Here is a 21,552-nt window from a genome sequence, read left to right as displayed (position 1 = left end):
AACTTTTCCTAACTGCACATTTTAAGGGGCTTTTTATTGTTATTAATTGGAGGAAACTTTTTCAATGGACACAGCTCCAGCTAGGAGACCCGGGCACTAGGCATTGCACCTAGTCGTCTCCCGGCCCGTCTGCTCTGTTTGGCATGACACTGCCGCCAGCATCCTAAGCTGCACAGGATGAACTCCTATCACTGTAACGTGCTGGGTCTGGATTTGCTTGTGCCAAGACTGTGCCCTTGTGGGAACCACGCAGCTGCCTTTTAAAATATGGAGCTGGCTAGTATTTTGCTTTGTTGCCCCAATAGTTCTTGCTTGCTGGACTCCCCCGATCTTAACTCCAATCCCTTGTGGTGCTGTTCTGTATTCCAGGTCAGGCAGCCCAGTAATCCTCCTTCCGCTGGTTCTGTTTGATGTTCAGCAGGGTCCAGATCTGATGAGGAATAAAAGTGACACTTAGACTGAAATTAAACCTGGGGTAACCCAGCATAATTTAGCTGAAGTCAGTGGTGTTGTACCTGTTTGCACCTGGCTTGAATTTGAGCCGAGTCTTAAATCTCTATGTGAAGAGTCCAGATCTTTGGTCAGTTCTGTAGCTTTTGTCCTCTGTGCGGTAGCAGAGGGGATGGAATGTGGATGGTTACTCTGGTAGCAAGCTACGCTGAGCGGATGGCTGAGCAGGTAGGGGTATGCTAGAATGGGGTGAGCTGTCTGCAGGCATGACAGCCAGCACCATCTCCTAGGTGAAGGTTTAGGGGTGTCTGTTGTGTCCTTTCAGTCAGCTGTTGGGTCAAAACTGCAAAAACTTCACTTGCCATCTGGTTTTGAAGCCATCTGAGCCCAGAGATACCAATGCAACCTGAAAATGAAAATTGGCTTTAAATCTGTCCTAATGTGAGCACGGCTTTGGTGGAGCAGAAGGAAACCCCCTGTGCATGTCTGATCCCCTTACTTCCTCTCCGTGTCCCTCTTGAAACAGAGAGTGAGCTTGGCTGTGCAGAAGGGTCTCTATACAGCTGGTATTTCAAAGTGCCCAGCTTCTCTGTCACTGACAACTGCTATCAAGGGGTAGTTAGCCAGGTAAGCCAGCGCTGAATCATAGCCACTTGCAGACCCTTGTAATCTGTCCATTTACCTGCTCCTGAAACCTTGACATCCCACCCATCCTGCACAAAAGGAATGTCCTTGGTGGGAATTCCATTATATAATTTATTTAATGGAATTCCCCATACAGAGCAGGAGGAATCTTAAGTTTCCAGGACTCCAGGACATTCATTCACAGGGGAGCGGGAGCACTGATGTACAGGCTGCCTGAGTGTTTACAATAAATAAACAACTTATTAGTTTCAAGCCTCCCCACCTCACAGGCTAAAGGTGCTGAAGGGCTTTCCTGGGACATGGATCTGTAGCTTCCATCAGAAGGAAACAGCAGCCGTGAAGCGGGAGAAAGACTCGGATTCCCGCAGGAATAAGCTGGAACACTAGCAAAAGGCAGGGAGTTCCATGCACAGCATCAGTGTGATGGGTGTGCAGGTCACCAAGATGCAATGACCTGGTGCTCAGCTACTTAAACTCTCCTCAGAAATCTCCTTGTAGAGCTTTCATCTCTAGAAGTATTTGCTAATTGGAACAGACTGGTGGGGAGCCTTGTATTTGTGGAGGGGTTAAGACATCAGTCCTGATACATCTGGAACATCTAATAACACACACAGTCTGAGTAAACAGGGTGTTGATGTGTAAACTGCAATTTTTGAGTGAATCAGTACATATGGATAGGGCAGGAGAGCAGAGGACTTCCCAGGAGACCGGGGGGCACTTATTTGGCATGGCTGCCAATTATCATTGTCATGCTAGCTTAGCATTAGCCATGTCCTTGCCATTGCATCACACTTTGACAGCAATTAGAGCAGAAGGCGAGAAGCGCCCGAAGCAAAGCTCCAAATTGAAACACCCCTGAATCTGGAGGGACTCCAGATGATCCCAGTTTAGCCCATCTCCAGCAGAAACTCCGCAGCTTGGTAAAGCTGGGGTGAGAAGGTGAAGCTGAGTCTAGGGGGGAAGAGGCACTAGGGAATGATCGTGGAGGGGTCTTTGCTTGTGAGTCCAGGGAGCCTCTAGGCACTTGGGGTCATAAACTGGGGAAGGGAAAATACAAGAAGGTTTAAAATCCTGTAGCAAGAACCAAGGTGAACAGCAAGCCCAGGAACAAGGGAGAGGAGTCAGTGGCAGCAGTGAAATAGGAATTAAGTAAGAGCCAAGGATAGAACAAAGATTCCATGGGAGTGTCCCAGCCACCTTTATCTCCATCTCTTTCCATCTGTAGCTCAAGCTTTGTTCAGCCTAATCATCATTTTTTGTTTTCAGCCTTGTCCTTGGGGCCCTTCTCTTCCCCCTCCCTTCTCCACCCTTCATCTCACCAACACCTGTGAAGGAAACCTCTCCTGATTATCATCTCTCCCTTCAGGGCATTGCAGAGACCAATTAAACAAAGCCACCTGCTTAAGAAACACTAGCCTCTCACTCCACAACCCAACAAGCCTGGGTAAACAAACAGCAAAAGTGAGCTTGCGAAGCATTTACAGAAGGTAGTGGCTTGGGTTCATTTGCTTTCAAAATCTGCCCACATTAGTTTCTATCTCAGTTTGAAAGCACTTGTGATTATTTTAAAATCAGACAGTCGGGAAAAATATGCTGGATGTTGAGTGCAAAGCAATTCAAAGAATCATTGCTGGTTGAGCTAAAATAACCGCGGAGCTCTTTGCACTGGCAGTCCCTGCAGCTAGGGGAGAGACCCTGGGTTCTCGTTAACATCTAACAGTACCAACTCGATTCTGGTCCAAAACCGTGAGCTGAGTTCTGGCTGCAGAAACTTTATTATCAGCAGTGACGGAAGAGGCAGAGAGAACCCAGCTGGAGGTTTCCGTGCCGCCGGGTATGAGAAAAATCATGGCAAATTCTGTTCCTAGTTACATCAGTATAAACTTGGAGTAACGTCACTGAAACTAGTGGTTTGATTTGGATTTACACCACTGCCACCAAGAACAGGATTTGCCCTCCTCTGCCTTCTTTTGATTTATAAACTGAACAGATGTGATCAGCATTCGCTGAGAGATTCAATGTGGAATGTCACAAAGTCATTTCTGGTCAATCACTTTTCCAACCAGCGCCCTGAATGCTGCAAGAGGCTGGGCTTTAACAACTCCAGTTCCCACCGCAGCAGCATCCCCTCACCCACTTTCCTCCTCAACATCAGAAGCAAGGAGTCAGGGCCGGCTTTAGGCCAATTCAACCAATTCCCCTGAATCAGGCCCCGCCCCAAGGGGGCCCCGCGCCCAAGCCCCAGTGCACCGTACCGGCAAGAGCCAGGGAGCCGTACCGAGGTGGCCCAGCTTCCCCAGGGGGCAATTTAAAGGGCCTGGGACTCCCAGCAGGGACTGGAGCCTCAGGCCCTTTAAATTGCCACCAGAGCCCCACGCTGGAGCCCTGGGGTAGGGCTGCGGGGCTCTGGGGGCTATTTAAAAAGTCTGGGGCTCCCGTTGCTTCTACCGCCCCAGCCCTTTAAATACCCCCCGGAGCCCCACTGCTTCCCCAGGGCTCCCTCAGCTATTTAAAGGGCCAGCGCAGTAGAAGCAGGGGAGCCCCGGGCTCTTTAAATAGCCGAGGGAGCCCTGGGGTAGCGGGGGGCTCCGGGGGCTATTTAAAGGGCCGGGGCTTCAGCTGCCTCTGCCACCCCAGTCCTTTAAATAGCCGCCGAAGCCGCACCACTTCCCCAGGGCTCCCTCGGCTATTTAGGTGGAAGCAGGGGAGCCCCGGGCCCTTTAAATAGCCCCCGAGCCCCGGACCGCTGCTACTACCACGGTGGGGGAGGAAGGAGGGGGCATTCACTGTACAGGGTGGGCTGTACCCCCTGTACCCGCACCCCCTGCCCGCAGCCAGCCCCACACCCCCTGCCCACAGCCAGCCCCTGTCTCCAGCCAGCCCCGCACCCCCTGCCCGCAGCCAGCCCATCTCCAGCCAGCCCCTGCCGCACCCCCTGCCCTGCCCGCACCAGCCCCTGCCATACCCCCTGCCCTGTCTCCAGCCAACCCCTGCCGCACCCCCCTGCCTGAAGCCAGCCAGTCCCGCACTTCTCTGTCTCCAGCCCTGCCAACCCCTGCCGCACCCCCCTGCGGCCCTGCCTGAAGCCAGCCAGCCCACCCCACACACCCCTGTCTCCAGCCAGCCCCACACCCCTTGCCCTGCCTGCAGCCAGACCCTACCTCCAGTCAGCCCCTGCCCTGCCTCCAGCCAGCCCCATGTCCACTGGTGCCCTGCAGTTCCCAGGGCAGTAACCCTGCACACCTGCTTCAATGGGGGGGGCAGGGAGCAGCTGGGACCCACACCTGTGCACACCCTAGAGTGACCAGACAGCAAGTGTGAAAAACCGGGACAGGGGGCGGGGGGTAATAGGATCCTAGGTAAGAAAAAGACCCAAAAATCGGGACTGTCCCTATAAAATTGGGACATCTGGTCACCCTAGCACACCCCCAGGGAGTGGGGGGGGGCCCACACATGTGAAGCGGAGCTCAGTTCTAGTTCAGGCCCAGCTTTTTAAAAAAGAACTTTAGGTCGGGTTAACATACATCCGTATTTTCCCGGACATTTCAGGCTTTTTGGTTCTTAAATCATCATCCGGGAGGAAAATACGGCCGTATGGTAACACTATTGCTACAAAAAATACATACTGTGGCACATCCCTTAAATCCGAACTTTTTATAGGGAACCGGTTGCTAAGAAATGAAAGGCTTTTTTACATGTGTTTTTTTTTAAGTCATCCCTGCCGGGGCCCCGCCAAAAATGTTTGAATTGGGCCCCGCACTTCCTAAAGCCGGCCCTGCAAGGGGTACAGCTGGGACTGAAACTGTCTTAATTTACATTAGTAAGGATTTTCCCCACTAAGTCTCAAAGACCCAAAGACCAGAGGGGACTGTTGTGCCAGTCCAGCCTGCCCTCCTGCAGCACACAGGCCAGAGATTTCACCCTGTATGGCAGGGTCTGGGGGTTCTACCGAGGGATTTGGGAAATGTGCTGTCTCTGCCATCTGCCACACAGTAGGCCCCAAGGGAAGCATGCTCAGTGCACCACTGGAGTGCAGAGCTGCTGTATTTCGGTCATTTCTCTCCTTGACAGTGGCAGCACATACAAATGAAAATATTAACCCATCTGTTGGGCCCTTGGAGGGGGCCGTACTTGCAAATGAGAATGGCAGAGGTTACCCGACAGGTCAGCACGCAGCACGGGTGTCTGGCAGGTCGATGCACCTTGTTTACTTCTGCACCCAGTTAAAATGATTTCTCAGCCCCAGCGGAGTTGAAGATTTTCAGGCTAGAGGCAGCCAAGGGATTGAGTCTAATGGCCAGGGAAATGCAATTAAAACATGAGGCGCATTAGCGCCAAGCAAAATCCAGCTCGCTGGTCTTCTTTGAGTTTTCTCTCTCTCTGTCATTTCATCCTTTCCCCTCATTCACTCCTTATGTCTTACAGATGTGTCAATTTCTAGTTGGCTTTTCTCTCTCCCACGCTTTCTTCCTCTGCCTGTGTCTCTTGCCTCTTCTACTCAGTCCCCATCTCGCTCTTTCTGATTTCCCAGGTCTCAACATCAGCTACAAACTCCTCTGCTCCTAGGCCTCCATTTCTCCTTTGGAAGATACAAGATTTAGCCCACGAAAACTTATGCCCAAATAGACGTGCTAGTCTCTAAGGTGCCACCGGACTCCTCGTTGTTTTTGCTGATACAGACTAACACGGCTGCCACTGAAACCTGACTTCAGTTAGTTACTCATGCACGGACTGAGTCAAATCCCGTGAAGCCAACAGGATTCTTTCCAATGGGTCCAGTGGGCTTTAGAACAGGCCTGCACTGCCCTGGGGCCAAACAGGGCCACCCGGGGTGGGGGGGGGGAAGTGGGGCAATTTGCCCCGGGCCCCACGGGGCCCCCCACAAGAATATAGTATTCTAGAGTATTGTAACTTTTTTTTTATGGAAGGGGCTCCCAAAATTGCTTTGCCCCAGGCCCCCTGAATCCTCTGGGCGGCCCTGGGGCCGAATGAGGCTCCCATTCACCTTTCCCAGGGCTGGAAGATTGCTGCAGAAGAGCTATCTGTACATCGGTAGTTAATATGGTAATATGCCAGTATCCAGCATTGCTCATAGGTTTTCTTGGACCAATAAATGGTGAGCACTGCAAATGGTTCCTGCTTGGCAGCTCTTTATTCATGGAGCTCTTGTCTTGCGCAGGATGCAATGGAATGCTACACGGTGTTGTATTGTTCAGACACTAGGTGGTGCCGTGTGTAACATAGTTGTGAGCCTAGCAAGGTGTGATTCCTGGCAGGGCGTTAAAGGATCTTATGGGAGACACATCTCCGGTGTCGCAGTCTGAGAAGGAGCCTTGGTAGCCTGCCCAACTCTGGTACAAGAGCCCAGTCTGTTAGGAGCAACCCTGCAGCCTCCCGGGTCCTCACCCCTCTGAAATACTGGCTTAGGCAGGCAGCACACTGGCATGGAAAGGCCAGGACACCTCTGGGAGCTGGCAGATTCCTTGCTCCTGGGAGACTGTCCCATTTCGGGCTCAACGGGTAGTGATCAATGGTTCCATGTCTAGTTGGCAGCCGGTATCAAGTGGGGTGCCCCAAGGGTCGGTGCTGGGGCCGGTTTTGTTCAATATCTTCATTAACGATCTGGAGGATGGTGTGGACTGCACCCTCAGCAAGTTTGCAGATGACACTAAACTGGGAGGAGTGGTTGATACGCTGGAGGGTAGGGATAGGATACAGAGGGACCTAGACAAATTAGAGGATTGGGCCAAAAGAAATATGATGAGGTTCAACAAGGACAAGTGCAGAGTCCTGCACTTAGGACGGAAGAATCCCATGCACTGCTACAGACTAGGGACCGAATGGCTGGGCAGCAGTTCTGCAGAAAAGGACCTAGGGGTTAGGGTGGACGAAAAGCTGAATATGAGTCAACAGTGTGCCCTTGTTGCCAAGAAGGCTAATGGCATTTTGGGTTGTATAAGTAGGGGCATTTCCAGCAGATCGAGGGATGTGATCATTCCCCTCTATTCAGCACTGGGGAGGCCTCATTTGGAGTACTGTGTCCAGTTTTGGGCCCCACACTACAAGAAGGATGTGGATAAATTGGAGAGAGTCCAGCGGAGGGCAACAAAAATGATTAGGGGGCTGGAGCACATGACTTATGAGGAGAGGCTGAGGGAACTGGGATTGTTTAGCCTGCAGAAGAGAAGAATGAGGGGGGATTTGATAGCTGCTTTCAACTACCTGAAAGGGGGTTCCAAAGAGGATGGATCTAGACTGTTCTCAGTGGTAGCAGATGACAGAACAAGGAGTAATGGTCTCAAGTTGCAGTGGGGGAGGTTTAGGTTGGACATTAGGAAAAACTTTTTCACTAGGAGGGTGGTGAAGCACTGGAATGGGTTACCTAGGGAGGTGGTGGAATCTCCTTCCTTAGAGGTTTTTAAGGTCAGGCTTGACAAAGCCCTGGCTGGGATGATTTAGTTGGGTTTGGTCCTGCTTTGAGCAGGGGGTTGGACTAGATCCCTCCTGAGGTCCCTTCCAACCCTGAGATTCTATGATTCTATGATTTCCTCTTACCTTGAAAAGCAGCTTGTGTGTGTTTTTACCTAAATTAAGTTCCCTCGAACTGGAAACCCCCAGCCTTGCCTGGGGCTGCCTGGACGTGCTAGTGTCAAGAGAGGGCAGAGGGAGGGGTTTTGGCCCCATTGCCGGGCAGGAGTCTCCCCAGTACTCAAGTGCTCGGAGGCACAATGCCAGGCAGTTTACCGTGGAGGTGTGGCCAGTTGCCCTGCTGCCAGGGGCGGCTCTACAAAGTAGGCTGCCCCAAGCAGCGCTGCGCCGCGCGCGCCCCTCCCCCCCCCGGCGCGTCCCCCCTCCCCTCTTCCGCGGCTGGGGGGGAGGCGGCATTTGGCTCTTGGCTCCCCCGGCATGCCTGCGGCAGGTCAGGGCCCGGCGGGGGGCGACCTGCGCGCGCGGGCCGCGCAGCGCCGCGGGGGAGCTGGAAGCGCGGACCGCCGGGGCGCGCCGCGCGCGCGCGCAGCGCCGCTCCGGCCGCCCCCGGTCCGGCAGCGCGCCGCAGGCAGCCGGGGGCCAAGCCGCGAGCCCCCCAGCCCCCCCCCCAGCCCCCGCCCGCGCTGCGCCCGGCCGCTGCCCCCCCTGCTGCCTGCTGCTGGTCCCATATGCTGCGGGGTGCACCAAATGGGGCGGGAGGGCGCGGTGCTCCATTACAGAGGGCTACAACCCATTCCCAGTGTGCCTGCCCTAGAGTCCTACTGCAGACTCCAAGGGCAAAGGACACACCATGTAGCATCCCTGCTTCCTCTCCGTGATAGCCAGGCACGGCACTGACAGCACTGGCCAAAATGTGGTCACTTCCTGGTGAGCAAAGGGTTAAGTTGAGCTCAGTGGGCAGGTGCTGGAGGAGGAGTCTGAGCAGTGCCAGGGTAGGGTCATGCTCACGGCTCACGGGGCCGGGCTGAACCCGACACTGGGGAAGTTTAGTTTAGAAGAATTAAGCCTTGAGATAAGACCTGGCTAATGGGGACTGTGTTTTTCCCCTGCTGGCTTTCTCCATCAGTTACAGCCTCCCCACCCTCTGCTTTCTTTGCCAGTTCGGAGGGTTACTAAGAGGCAGTGGTGCCTGGGTCCCTTCATGGACGTGAAGGCCAGAATGGACCCTAACGCGCAGCGTCACTGGTCGGAGAACCTTGCCCAGCGAGTCCTGCATCATGCCCAATAACTTGGAAGCTCCGGTATCCTGACTGCTGAGGCACTGTCCCGTGTGGTTTTACTGCCCCCCCCCCCGCCCCGTAAGATAACCAGCAAGTGATTATTTGTTGACAGACAAAAATTCTGTTTAAAATGTAGCTGCCTCAAAGCATCTAGCAGTAAGAGCTGGAGCTGCCATCTCCATGTTGGAAGACTGGGGCTATCGCTACATGAATCCTACGCTGAACTGGGGGGAGCTGGTTTTCCTTCTGGGTGTGCAGCCCTGTGGTGTGTACAGGAAAAGGGATGTGTCCATGGGCATGTAGCTGGACGCAGCCGTCCTGTGGTGAGTGTTCGGTTAAACCCCGTCTGCCGGATTGATTCAAATTCGACAGGAGCTTGCAAGAAAAGGGAGAGAGAGATAAGTGCCCCAGCCCCTCTGCCCCCTGCCTTCCCTTTCCCTCCAGCAAAGGAAGGAATAGCATCCTGGTGGGCCTGACCTGGATTTTCACGGGGTGTCCATTGGGTGCAGAGCTCTTGTGAAAATCTGGTCCTTGTTTCCCTGGGGCTGAGGAGCCAGGGAGCAGAGAACACTGAGCCTGCCATGCTTTGCTCAGAGAGGTTAGGGGACACTCCTCTGCCTGCCAATATATCTGGGACATTAGCCAGGACAGGAGGTCCCCAGGACATGAAAAGCCAGGCACCGTCCACCCAACTCAGTGCTGTTGACGGGTACAAAACACGATTAGGCAGAGCATGAGGTACAGCCACCCAACCACAGCTCTTCTCCAGCTGAGAGGCAGGACAGCAGCAGCATAGATACGGGTCTGTCATGCTGGCCAGAAGTGGGTCAGAGGAGCAGCACAAGCTGCTGCCAGAAACACGGCTGTGGAGACGGACAGCATAAGGTGGCCAGTGAAGTCAGAGGTGCTGCACCTGGCCCGCTGAGCTGAGGATAAATTGATCCAGCCATTAATTCATGTACAGGCCATGTCTACACTAGAGCCTTCGCATTTCCCACCCTTGCTAACTCTCAGGGGCGGCTCTAGGCATTTTGCCGCCCCAAGCACGGCAAGCAGGACAAGCGGACCCTCCGCAGGCAAGCCGCTGAAGGCAGCCTACCTGCCGCCCTCGTGGCGCCGGCAGAGCGCCCCCTGCGGCTTGCCGTCCCAGGCACGCGCTTGGCTTGCTGGGGCCTGGAGCCGCCTCTGCTAACTCTGCAAACAGTGAGTCTGTTGCAACAAAGGGCAGCTAGTGTAGATGGCCTCTGGCATTTTACCCACCGTGCCATCTCTACTTGCTCTGGGCAGGATTAGCCAGCACGGTGGTACGAAGGCTCCCATCATCGCTAGCATGCTGGACTTCCCCAGTGACTGCAATGGTGGGGCGACTGGAAGGGGAAACGTCCCTAGTGTAGACAGCTGCAGTGAGACCCACAGAAAAGCAGCAGCTAAATCCTTTATGTTTGCAAAGAGGCTGTTTAACAAGGACTGTTCAGCCCATTACTATCGCATCAAAGAGCCCAGCCAGAGCTGGAAAGAGCCACGCTCGCTTCTTGCCAACAAAGGGGAAAATTGTATAAAAATCAGCATTTTAAAAAGATGTGAGCCAGGCTTGGCTGGGCTCCCTGCGGCTCAGACACAAGGGGAAAGCCATTGACAGCCATTGTCCTGTGCACCCCTCGACTCCCAAGCAGCCATCGCTCAAACTATTGAAACAAGGGAACAGATCAACTTAGAAACTGCCATCACCCAAAAGACCACTGGCCCATTGGGTTCTGTCCACAGCACCAGAAGCTTTAGAGAAAGAAGCTTCCGGTATTTCAGGGACTCACATGGCCCTGTTACTCTAGTATCTGAGTACCTCACAGTGTATTTATCCTCACAGCACCCCAGTCCCACAGGGAAGTACTAGTCACCCTATTTTATGGATGGGAAGCTGAGGCACAGGAGACTAAGTGACTTGACCAAGGTCACACAAGAAGTCTATGACAGAGCAAGGCATTGGACCAGGCTCTGTGGAGTCCCAGGCTGGCGCCATGATCACTGGACCATCCTACATTTCCCATAAAGCTGTTGTAATGAACTGGTTTATATGTGCATGACTGCCTTCTACTGGCAGCAATCAGAACTGCTCAGTTGTGTGCCATCAACCCTACATTACTTATGCTTAGAGGGGATTTTCATTGGGCTCTAATAGCAGGTGCCTGTGCTGTCGGTGATAGGAGCATCAGAGTTCTAGCCTGCCGTGATCGTGAGGTTCCAAGAGGGTGTGCTCAATGGTTTTTGTCCATGGCTGCTGCTCAGCTGTACAGATTTTTTTCATGAAGGGAATTTCCTAGCTGGGAAATGTACACCTCTACCCCGATACAACGCTGTCCTCGGGAGCCAAAAATCTTACCGCGTTATAGATGAAACCACGTGATATCGAACTTGCTTTGATCCGCCGGAGTGCACAGCCCCCCCTCCCCCCGAGGGATGCTTTACCGCGTTATATCCGAATCCGTGTTATAGCAGGTGGCGTGATATCGGGGATAGAGGTGTATTTTCCCCCAACTTCCACCCCCTTCCTCTTGGTGTGACAACCACCTATAAATACATTGCAGCACATTCATTTCGCTCAGCCTGTAGCCCTGGTCTGGACCATTGCCTGCTGAGGACATTCACCAATAAATCACTGACCATTGCGCTCCCAAGTGCAGCAGGGTTGATTATGCTGGCTGTGTCTATCCTTGTGAATGTCACTGCCGCTCCTATGTCTATTCATTCATTCACTTCTATTTTGTGCTCACTGGCTTGAAGGCTGTCTCAGCTGATATGGAAAAGAACGGCCGCACTGAAGCACCGGGCTTCTTGGGACCCAGCTGAGAGCCAGTGACTGTGGATAAATCTGCTGCCCCTCTGGCTATGCCCACTCAGACCTCAGAACACTGTGGGACAGTGTCAATAACCATCTACCTCTCCTCTGTCTGGGCTCCTAAGCAGAGGCCAGGGCAGTGGGACAGTGCAGCAGCTAACTGCTGAAGCTCGAACATCTCATTTACTTTGGTCTCATTTCCAGGGCTGGGTTTAGTGTGCGGGTGTTGGAGGTCTGTGATCTATAGTCGGTCAGGTTAGATGAAACTCATCTGATGTCAGAACTGGGTGGACTCAAAGTGATGGCTCTGAAATAAATAGCCACAGCTATCTCCACCAAGCTCTCCCGCCTCTCTTCTCACTGGGCATAGATACCAGGGCAAGGTTCTTCTCACTCCAAATAAACAGGCCGTAAAGCTCTGTGCCTGGCTGCCGCCAGCATGAGTCCACTTGTCAGCCACTCTCACCTTTGACAGTCACTGTGGATAGCTGAATCCTGCAGGAATGTGAACTAGCTGGGTACAGAACTCACAGTGCAAAATGTAGTCACTAAAACCAGATCGACTCCCCAGGCTTGCAGTGCACTGCATGCAATTCTTGGCTCTGTGGTGACACAGACGGAGGGATGCACAGGAAATGGAGGTTGGCCCAGGGGTTATGGAAGTAGCTAGAGAACAGAGTTCAATTGTCTGCTCTGCCACAGACTCCTTGTGTGACCGTAGGAAATTCATCTAGTGTCTCTGTGCCTCAGTTTCCTCTCTGTAAAATGCAGATAATAGCAGAGCCCTACCTCACATGAGGGACTGTGGGGCTCAGATGCTGTAATGGGGGCCAAATACGTACTCTAGCAAGGAGACCAAAATTCTGGACTGTGCCACTTAGTTGAGGTCCATGAAGAGCAGAATCTGAACTACCATGTCTGTCCATGGGGAACAACTAAATAACCCTATGGGTGAAACATCTGACGCGATCTGACACTGGGCTGTGGGTCATTTACAGTGCAGTAGTGGGAGAGTAAGATCCACCTGCTTTGCTGAGAGCTCTGACGTGGCCATGGCAAAAGAGAATCCAGTGACTTGGAGCTTTTCTTGTTTTTCTTTTCAAGTTGGTGAACGAATTGCTGCTCTTTAACTGAACTGAAAGGTGCTTGGGGCTCCTCTGCATTTTTTATTGCTAAAGAGGATGACGAATGGTGTCCTGGTTAAAGCACTGGCCTGGGGCTCAGGTTATCGTCCTAGTGGTGCCACAAATTTCCCGTGTGATCTTTGGGAGGTCACGGCATCGCTCTGTGGCTCAGTTTCCCATCTGTAAAATGGGAACATGGGGTGGGCGGTGTTGTGAGGCTCAATCCAGAAACAGAGATGCTGTGGCCCATAGAAGTACCTAGACAGATTTTACATAATGATGACAAATCCACCAGCTTCTTGTTGGTCAAGGGTGGGTGACAATGGAAACCCACATACAGGAACCAGCCGACAGGGTGAGCAATTGCCTAGCCCAGTGCCCTGGGGTCTCTGAGAGGCAGGAATGGAAGCACTCTAACCTGGTACTTTAGCATGCATGAAAGATGACCTTTCCAGTAACACACGGCACAGACTACAAGCCCTAATAGTCTTAGGGTCTGTCTGCACTGCAGCTAGACACCCACGGCTGGCCCATGCCAGCAGGCTTGGGCTCGCGGGGCGCGGGCTCAGGGGCTGTTCGATTGCCATTGCAGAGTTCAGTCCCAGCCTGAACATCTACATCACAATCCAACAGCCCCAGCCCGAGCCCAGAACCGGACATACCCGAAGGAGTCAATCATTCCCAAACAATTAAGAACATAACATAAGAACATAAGAAAGGCCGTACCGGGTCAGACCAAAGGTCCATCTAGCCCAGTATGTGTCTGCCGACAGTGGCCAGTGCCAGGTGCCCCAGAGGGAGTGAATCTAACAGGCAATGATCAAGTGATCTCTCTCCTGCCATCCATCTCCATCCTCTGACGAACAGAGGCTAGGGACACCATTCCTTACCCATCCTGGCTAATAGCCATTTATGGACTTAGCCACCATGAATTTATCCAGTCCCCTTTTAAACATTGTTATAGTCCTAGCCTTCACAACCTCCTCAGGTAAGGAGTTCCACAAGTTGACTGTGCGCTGCGTGAAGAAGAACTTCCTTTTATTTGTTTTAAACCTGCTGCCTATTAATTTCATTTGGTGACCCCTAGTTCTTGTATTATGGGAATAAGTAAATAACTTTTCCTTATCCACTTTCTCAACATCACTCATGATTTTATATACCTCTATCATGTCCCCCCTTAGTCTTCTCTTTTCCAAACTGAAGAGTCCTAGCCTCTTTAATCTTTCCTCGTAGGGGACCCTCTCTAAACCCCTAATCATTTTAGTTGCTCTTTTCTGAACCTTTTCTAGTGCTAGAATATCTTTTTTGAGGTGAGGAGACCACATCTGTACACAGTATTCGAGATGTGGGCGTACCATGGATTTATATAAGGGCAATAATATATTCTCAGTCTTATTCTCTATCCCCTTTTTAATGATTCCTAACATCCTGTTTACTTTTTTGACCGCCTCTGCACACTGCGTGGACATCTTCAGAGAACTATCCACGATAACTCCAAGATCTTTTTCCTGACTCGTTGTAGCTAAATTAGCCCCCATCATGTTGTATGTATAGTTGGGGTTATTTTTTCCCATGTGCATTACTTTACATTTATCCACATTAAATTTCATTTGCCATTTTGTTGCCCAATCACTTAGTTTTGTGAGATCTTTTTGAAGTTCTTCACAATCTGCTTTGGTCTTAACTATCTTGAGTAGTTTAGTATCATCTGCAAACTTTGCCACCTCACTATTTACCCCTTTCTCCAGATCATTTATGAATAAATTGAATAGGATTGGTCCCAGGACTGACCCTTGGGGAACACCACTAGTTACCCCTCTCCATTCTGAGAATTTACCATTAATTCCTACCCTTTGTTCCCTGTCCTTTAACCAATTCTCAATCCATGAAAGGACCTTTCCTTTTATCCCATGACAGCTTAATTTACGTAAGAGCCTTTGGTGAGGGACCTTATCAAAGGCTTTCTGGAAATCTAAGTACACTATGTCCACCGGATCCCCCTTGTCCACATGTTTGTTGATCCCTTCAAAGAACTCTAATAGATTAGTAAGACACGATTTCCCTTTACAGAAACCATGTTGACTATTGCTCAAGAGTTTATGTTTTTCTATGTGTCTGACAATTTTATTCTTTACTATTGTTTCAACTAATTTGCCCGGTACCTTCAGGAAGAAGGTGAGGGGTTGGGAGGAGATAAGCAGGTGTCTCCCTAGCTCTTGCCTCTGGGTGTTTCCTTCTCCAGGGCTTCCCTTTGGTGCAGCCGAGAGAAGATATGGTCACAGCTTCCTCTTCTCGGCAGGGCATGGGTAGAGACGCTCAGATCTGTCCGCGCTCCTTCCAGCCCCAGCACAGCCCTGTGCAACGCAAACCAGCCTGGTACGTGTGTGTCATTCCGGGCATGGCTGCAGGACAAGCCTCATTAGTCACCGTGCTGGGAAAGCGCAGACACAATCCCACTGCTCACTGTTCCTAGGGGCCCGGTGCACTCACACGCCCAGCTGCTGGCTGGGGGAGGGGCGCGGAGGGGGTGTCAGCAGCACAGCTATTTATGTAGCGACTTGGATAGGAAGGGGGCAGGCGCTGCAGGCAGGCGATAGTGATCGCTGCTCCCCGGATTCCTGGCTGAGCGCCGCAGCCCCACGGTCGCTTGATTAAATCTTTGCTGAAGCCTCACCCCGCTTGCGCTGCTGCGCATGAGAACGCCCGAGCACAGGAGCCTTTCAGCTGGCAATTAGAAAGCGATGGCAGAGAGATGCACTGGAGTTAGAGAGAGGAAGGAAGGGAGACCGAACGGAAACTAATTGGGCATGGATTCATTAAGGGAGCGAGAAGGCACTGTTACCATAGGAACCCCAGCTTTAAGTGTGAAGCAGCGTAGAAGGCCAGTAAATGGTTTGCAGGCCAGACGGCAGCTCCTTCCCGGGCCAAAGCATCAGCCATACTCTGTGCACTGACCCTTCCAACCTGGCTGCCCAGCGACTGGGGAAAGGCTGCTGCACAAGCTGCGTGAGGCTCGACTGGCAATGGCTTGCCTGCACCCTTCCTGGGAGGGCAGCAAAGAGAGGGGGCCCTTTCCAGGAAACCACTCGAGCAGCCCTGTGTATTGAGGGCCCAGAGCCAAGTGGCCAAACGGAGATCAGCAAGGGACTGGCATTTTCAAAGTACTTTTCAGTGCTAGCGAAAGGCTCCGGGCTCTTTGATTTCCAGTAGAGGGAGGGCCACCCACTTCGGAGTGGGGAAGAGCCGGAAAAACCCAGAGATCAACTAATGGGACAAATGACCAGTGCAGAGATGGGTCAAGGGTACAACAGAAGAGCATCAATGCGAGGCACCAAGCGGAGACCCCCAGACAGCGCCCGCTCTCCTGAGAAGAAGGGAGCTAGTGGAACACTGCTTGGATGTATGTGCGGGTGCAGGGTACCAGCCTTTCTGATCGGTGTGTGGTGGGGCTCTGCCCCTGGAAACAAAGAGGTCACAAGAACACAGGAGCTAGTGAAAAACAAAAGGAGAAGGGGGACGCAGGTCCTGGGAGCAAAACAAGGGATCTACAAGGAGACAGCAAGCAGAGAATCCAGGGCAACATCCATTGCTCCAAGAGGATACCGAAGGAGTTAGTGGGTGCCGTCCAGTGGAACACTGTGTGGATGAAAGGTGCCAGCATGACAGTCATGGAGACGGATGTCCTCTAGCCCCACGAGCTAGTTCCTGCAGGGGCCGCGGCAGTGCCAGCCACCCCATGCACAACAGCAATGATCCCTGCGACTCGGACACACCCAGGTCCGATTCCTTGCTCTGCTGGGGGTCCCTCTGTGACCCTGAAGAAGGGCCTTAGTCTGTCTCTGTGCCTCACTTCCCCATCTGGCAGATGAGGGCAATAGCACTTCCCTACCTCCCAGGGAAGCTGCCAGGACAACTCTGGTTCACATTGTGAGGTGCTCAGATAATAGAGGCCATAGCAGGACCCACCAGTGGACATTTGTTAATGACCAGCCCTCAAGGGAAGTTTCTGATTAACTCCTCCATGAGGTGTTGGTTTAGCCCCAGAAGCAACGCAGGCTTCTAGCCCTTCCCTATTCTGGAGTTGGTGCATGTATATTCCTAGTTAATCTAAGTGTAGATGTTCTCACTAGCCATATAAATGTCCGAGTCCTTTCTGAATCCTGGTAAGCTCTTGGCTCAGTGATATCTTGTAGCAGTGAGTTCCACAGGCTAATTATGCATTGTGTAAAAACGGTCTCTCACTTTTTACGAAAAAAATAAAAAAAAAGAAAGTAAACAAAGAGTTCTAGTGCTAGATACTGAATGTCTATATTTACAGAAAATTGGCACAGCCTAAACACCACGTTGTGCTGTTAGCTAAAGAACGTATGGGCTGTTTTTCTATAACTAAGGAAATTCAGCCATTATCACGAGGAGCTATTGATCTCCTTGGGAATTTTAACAAGTGAGTCTCTGTTACTGCAGCATGTCACAAAGCACTGGGGCACCAGCCCGCTGGCCCATCAATAACCTTCTTCCAAAAGCAGTCAGTGCCAGAGAACTCAGAGGGAGATAAGAACTCCCAGTGATGCACAGGGATGCCTGTACAGTTTGTGGGAGATTGAGGGATGAGGACATTATTCCTCCTGACCATAGCAGCAATCAGTGTATGCCCAGCCCCTGAGCCATGAGACTGGTTTATCTTTGCTTGCAATACCTGCAGATGTTCTTTATAAAATCATCTTGGTAAGTTCCAGCCATAGCGTCTGACGCAATGGCCTTCCGCAGCCGTGAACTCCACCCTATAGGGAGAAGCATTTCCAGCTGCCGACCCCCACCATTCTCATTATGGGAGAAAGAAGGAACTGGTCACTTCTCACTGTGCCGTTTGTAACTGAATCCCTCAGTCACATCCCTTCTCACTCCTTGGCCCTAGTCTTTGCAGTAGGTAAGTCCCACAAACCCCTTCCCGCCGATCAGACAATGCCAGGTGTTCAGCCAAGAGCTGCCATGTGAGGACGGAGATAGCGACCAGGCAATGGAAGCCTTGTAGGGCCTGGGCTGTAATTTATGGTAGATTTGTACAGGCCCTAGCACAGGCTGTGGCTGTTGGGTGCTACCGCATTATAAACGCTAACGCTGGACACCCTAGGGCAGGGGTGGGAAATTGGCGGCACAGGGGCTGCATCCAGCCTGGCAGGTCATTTTATTTGGCCCACCACAGCCCAGCTTGGGGCAGGTGATCTGGCAGCGCTAGGGCCAGCAAGGGTGGACACGTGTGTCATGTGACACTGGCGGGAGCCAACGGGCCGGTGCAGGAAGCTGTGCCCAGTCCTGTGGGACAGGAGCTGCTGCTGCAGGGTTTGCACAGGGCAGGCTTGGTCGCCAAATCCACTCCCCAGGGGCAAGACCCGACCCCCCCCCCCCACATCACACCATCTGGAGGCAAGACCCAACCATCCCAGCCAGCCAAAGGGTTTTTTTGGGTTTCTGTAGCCCTCTGCTACCTTACAGTGGCCTAGGGAATGGGAATAGACTGGATGAGTCGCTGCATTTGGCTCCTTCCACCGCTCACTCTGGGAGCCTGGGCTATAATTCCGAGGAGGCAGGGCCGGTGCAAGGATGTTTCGTGCCCTAGGCGAAATTCCACCTTGAGCCCCCCGTGCCCCTGCCCTGAGGCGCCGCCCCCCGCGGCAGCTCCCCCCCTCCGCCCTGAGGTGCCCCCCTTGCGGCAGCTCCCCACCCCCCCACCCTGAGGCACCCCCCTACCCCAGCTCACCCCTGCTCCACGCATAAGCACAAGCACCCCGAGCACGCCATCGCTGCTTCACTTCTCCCACCTCCCAGGCTTGCGGCACCTAAACTGATTGGCGCCGCAAACCTGGGAGGCGGGAGAAGTGAAGCAGCCACGGCGTGCTCGGGGAGGAGGCGGGGCAGGCGTGAGCTGAGGTGGGGAGTTCCCCTGCCGCCCCTACTTACTGCAGGCCCTCCCCACTCCCTGCCCCGGCTCCCTCCACCTAAATGCCGGCGGCGACCGGGGCGGCCGAAGATCCGGTCACCGCGGTCACTGCCAAAGAAAATGGCGCCCCCCAAATCCTAGCGCCCTACTAAATGGTTGCACCGGCCCTGCGAGGAGGACAAGCACACCTCGGAGGTCTCACCTGCAGCTGGGCAGCATGCACTGGGTGGGCAGCTGGGCTGACTTGCCTGGGGGAGAGCTGCAGCTTGGTCATATCCAGCAAGAGAACATCATGCAGGGAGTGTGGTGTTCTTTACATTCAAACAGTGAGAGCTTGTAGTTAGCTGCAGCCACTGTCTGATCTCCCCCTCCCCTGCCTTCCAAGGTCGAGGGCACTTTTGTCTCTGCAGACACCCCCTGCATTCTGCCCCAGAGACAGCTGTGAAGGAGGGAGAGCTAGCGAAGAGGCAGGTCTGGGGTGCAAGGAGACCAGCAGGAGGTGCTGCAGACAGCAAGCTCTGAGCGGAATGGCTACACTGCTCCCCAGTCTCTCCCTCCTCTCTGTCAGACAGCAACTCCCAGAACTGGATTCTCTCTGGCTGGCCACAGGCTTCTGTTTGCTCTCAACCCCAGTCCGGGCTCTGCGGCAGTGTGGGGCGGCAAGCACACGGTTAGGGGCTCAGACCTTTAACCAGGGGCTGAGTCAATAGTTCAAAAGCAGCCCAGGCCCTAGGTCAGGGCGGGGCAGCAAGCAAACAATCAGGGACTCGGGCCCTTAAGCAGGGGCTGAGTCAATAGTCCAATAGCCCTAGCCTCTCCAGGCCAGGACAAGGGGGAGCCTGTCACCCAAGGAGTGGGTGGCGGGGGGGACGCAGGCCCTCCCTCTCCACTGCGTCCCAGCCCGGGGCCCTGGCAGCGGCAAAGACGCGCTGCTGTCAGCGGGGATCCTGGCCGCAACACACTGACATCGACTCTGGCAGTGCTGCAGCCAGACTGGGGTCAGCTGCCCCCGGGCTACTTCCACTCTCCCCCTCGTAGGGTACCTGGGTCGGGCTAGCGTCGCCGGCGGTCTCGAGCAGCATCAGCTCCTCCGGGTAGGTAGCAACGGGTAGACTCAGCTGCTCCTCGGGGTAGCTGGCACGGGGCAGGCTCGGCTCCTCCTCGGGGTAGTTGGCATGGGGCAGGCTCGGCTCCTCCTCGGGGTAGCTGGAAAGGGGCAGGCTCGGCTCCTCCTTGGGGTAGTTGGCATGGGGCAGGCTCGGCTCCTCGGGGTAACGAGCGAGGGGTAGGCTCGGCTGGCCCGATGCAACCTCCGGCCGGCCGGGGCCTGCTGCTGTCCCAAGAGGGAGCTCGGTCGCAGACGTCCGGTCTCTCCGGCGGCTGGTTCTCCACTGAGCTCTGCCGGTGAGCTTTTATACTTCCAGGTCGGCACTGTGACCTCTGAGGGGCAGGCGCAGGACCCAGTGGCTCCAACCACCTTGGTGTTAGGGGTGGTTCGTCCCTCAGCGGGGTTGTGGGGTATCCCACCGCCTCGCTACAATGCCTATTCCCTGTATAACACTTTGTGACATGCCTTGAGCTGCCCAATGCAATCTTTAATGTCTTTATCGTCACAACACCTGTGTCAGGCAGGGAAGCATTATTATCCCCATTGCACAGAGAGCCTAAGGGCCTTCCCCAAGGTCCCACAGGACACCACGGCCCTCAGTACATTGCTCCCATGATTAGTTACTTCACTGGTAAATCGTACAACTTTGTTCCAGTCTGAATTGGTCTAGCTTCAACTTCCAGGCATTAGCTCTCATTGGTACCTCTTGAGGAGGAATAATGAGCAAGGTTTTGCCTCAGTTGGGATTAAAAACAAGTGAATCCAGAGGATCGGACATGGTTGCCGCCCAAAAACTTAACACCAGCCCAGGGTTGTTGGAATCTTGGCCCAGTTTTAAGAATCTTTTGGCAAACCTGAGCCAAGCTTCCTGTAACTCTAGGCTTCAACCCTGGCATCCTATCTTATCTCCCTCCCCACCCTTCCATTCCTAACAAAGAATTATTGTAATGTAGAGCATCAGGATACAGGCTATTCAATATCCCAGGTGAGAGGTTGTTGTGACTCTTTCATGAGAAAGATTCCTGAGCCATTTCTGGAGGTTGGATAAATATGGATTAAGGCAGCTTTTTCCATCCATAGATGTTCTCTTCATCAGTTGCAAAGATTCCAAATGGTGTTTAGGGCCATTTACCCAGGCGGTTGTATGGGGCCATTCCAGCCTGTGGCTTGATAACACCCGAGTCAGTATTCAGCATTCAGATGAGATGGCAAGGGGCAAGGACCGAGCATCATGGCAGGGATGAGGGTCTCAGTGTGCTGGACAAATTCCAGTTTGGGGACTTGCATCCTGCCTCCCTAAACTAATCCACATCTTTATAGCCTCTAGGGTGGACGCTCTACATGGCCACCTTAACGCCACGTGGAAGCTGATGCAGAACGCAGCCGTCAGCTTGCTAGGTGGAGTACTTGCCGTTATAGAGTTCCAGACCAGAAGGGAGCACCAGATCATCCAGTCTGACCCCTGTATAGCACAGGCCACTGGCCCACTGACACAACGAAAGGAGACCAAGGTGTTACGGCCCCCAGGAGACTAGACTATGATGTGCCACAGGCAGAGAACAGAAGGCCCCTAGGAGGGCAGAGAACTGCTTACGTGAGATACACCCACATAATCCTGGCAAGTGACCTGCACCCACACACTGCAGAGGAAGGTGAAAACCCCCACGGTTACTGCCAATCTGACCCAGGGAAAACTCCTTCCTGACCCTACATGTGGCCATCAGTTAGACCCTGAGCGTGTGAGC

At 53.2% G+C, this 21,552-nt stretch overlaps 1 protein-coding gene and 1 long non-coding RNA gene across 2 annotated transcripts in view; one reads left to right on the top strand and one right to left on the bottom strand.

Annotated features, from left to right (window-relative positions):
• The window catches only part of CALB2 (calbindin 2), a 51,734-nt gene that overhangs the window by 341 nt on the left and 29,841 nt on the right, over window positions 1-21,552 (top strand). The gene's annotated exons all lie outside the window — the stretch shown is intronic.
• LOC120384197 lies at window positions 76-19,874 on the bottom strand. Its single transcript, XR_005588666.1, has 3 exons — window positions 19,743-19,874; window positions 516-856; window positions 76-430 (listed from the first exon to the last, which is right to left on the bottom strand). It is a non-coding gene; the product is annotated as an uncharacterized LOC120384197 (long non-coding RNA).

Source organism: Mauremys reevesii, linkage group 16 (assembly GCF_016161935.1).
Source record: "Mauremys reevesii isolate NIE-2019 linkage group 16, ASM1616193v1, whole genome shotgun sequence".
NCBI classification, from domain to species: Eukaryota; Metazoa; Chordata; order Testudines; family Geoemydidae; genus Mauremys; species Mauremys reevesii.
This window is presented reverse-complemented; position numbering and strand designations above follow the sequence as displayed.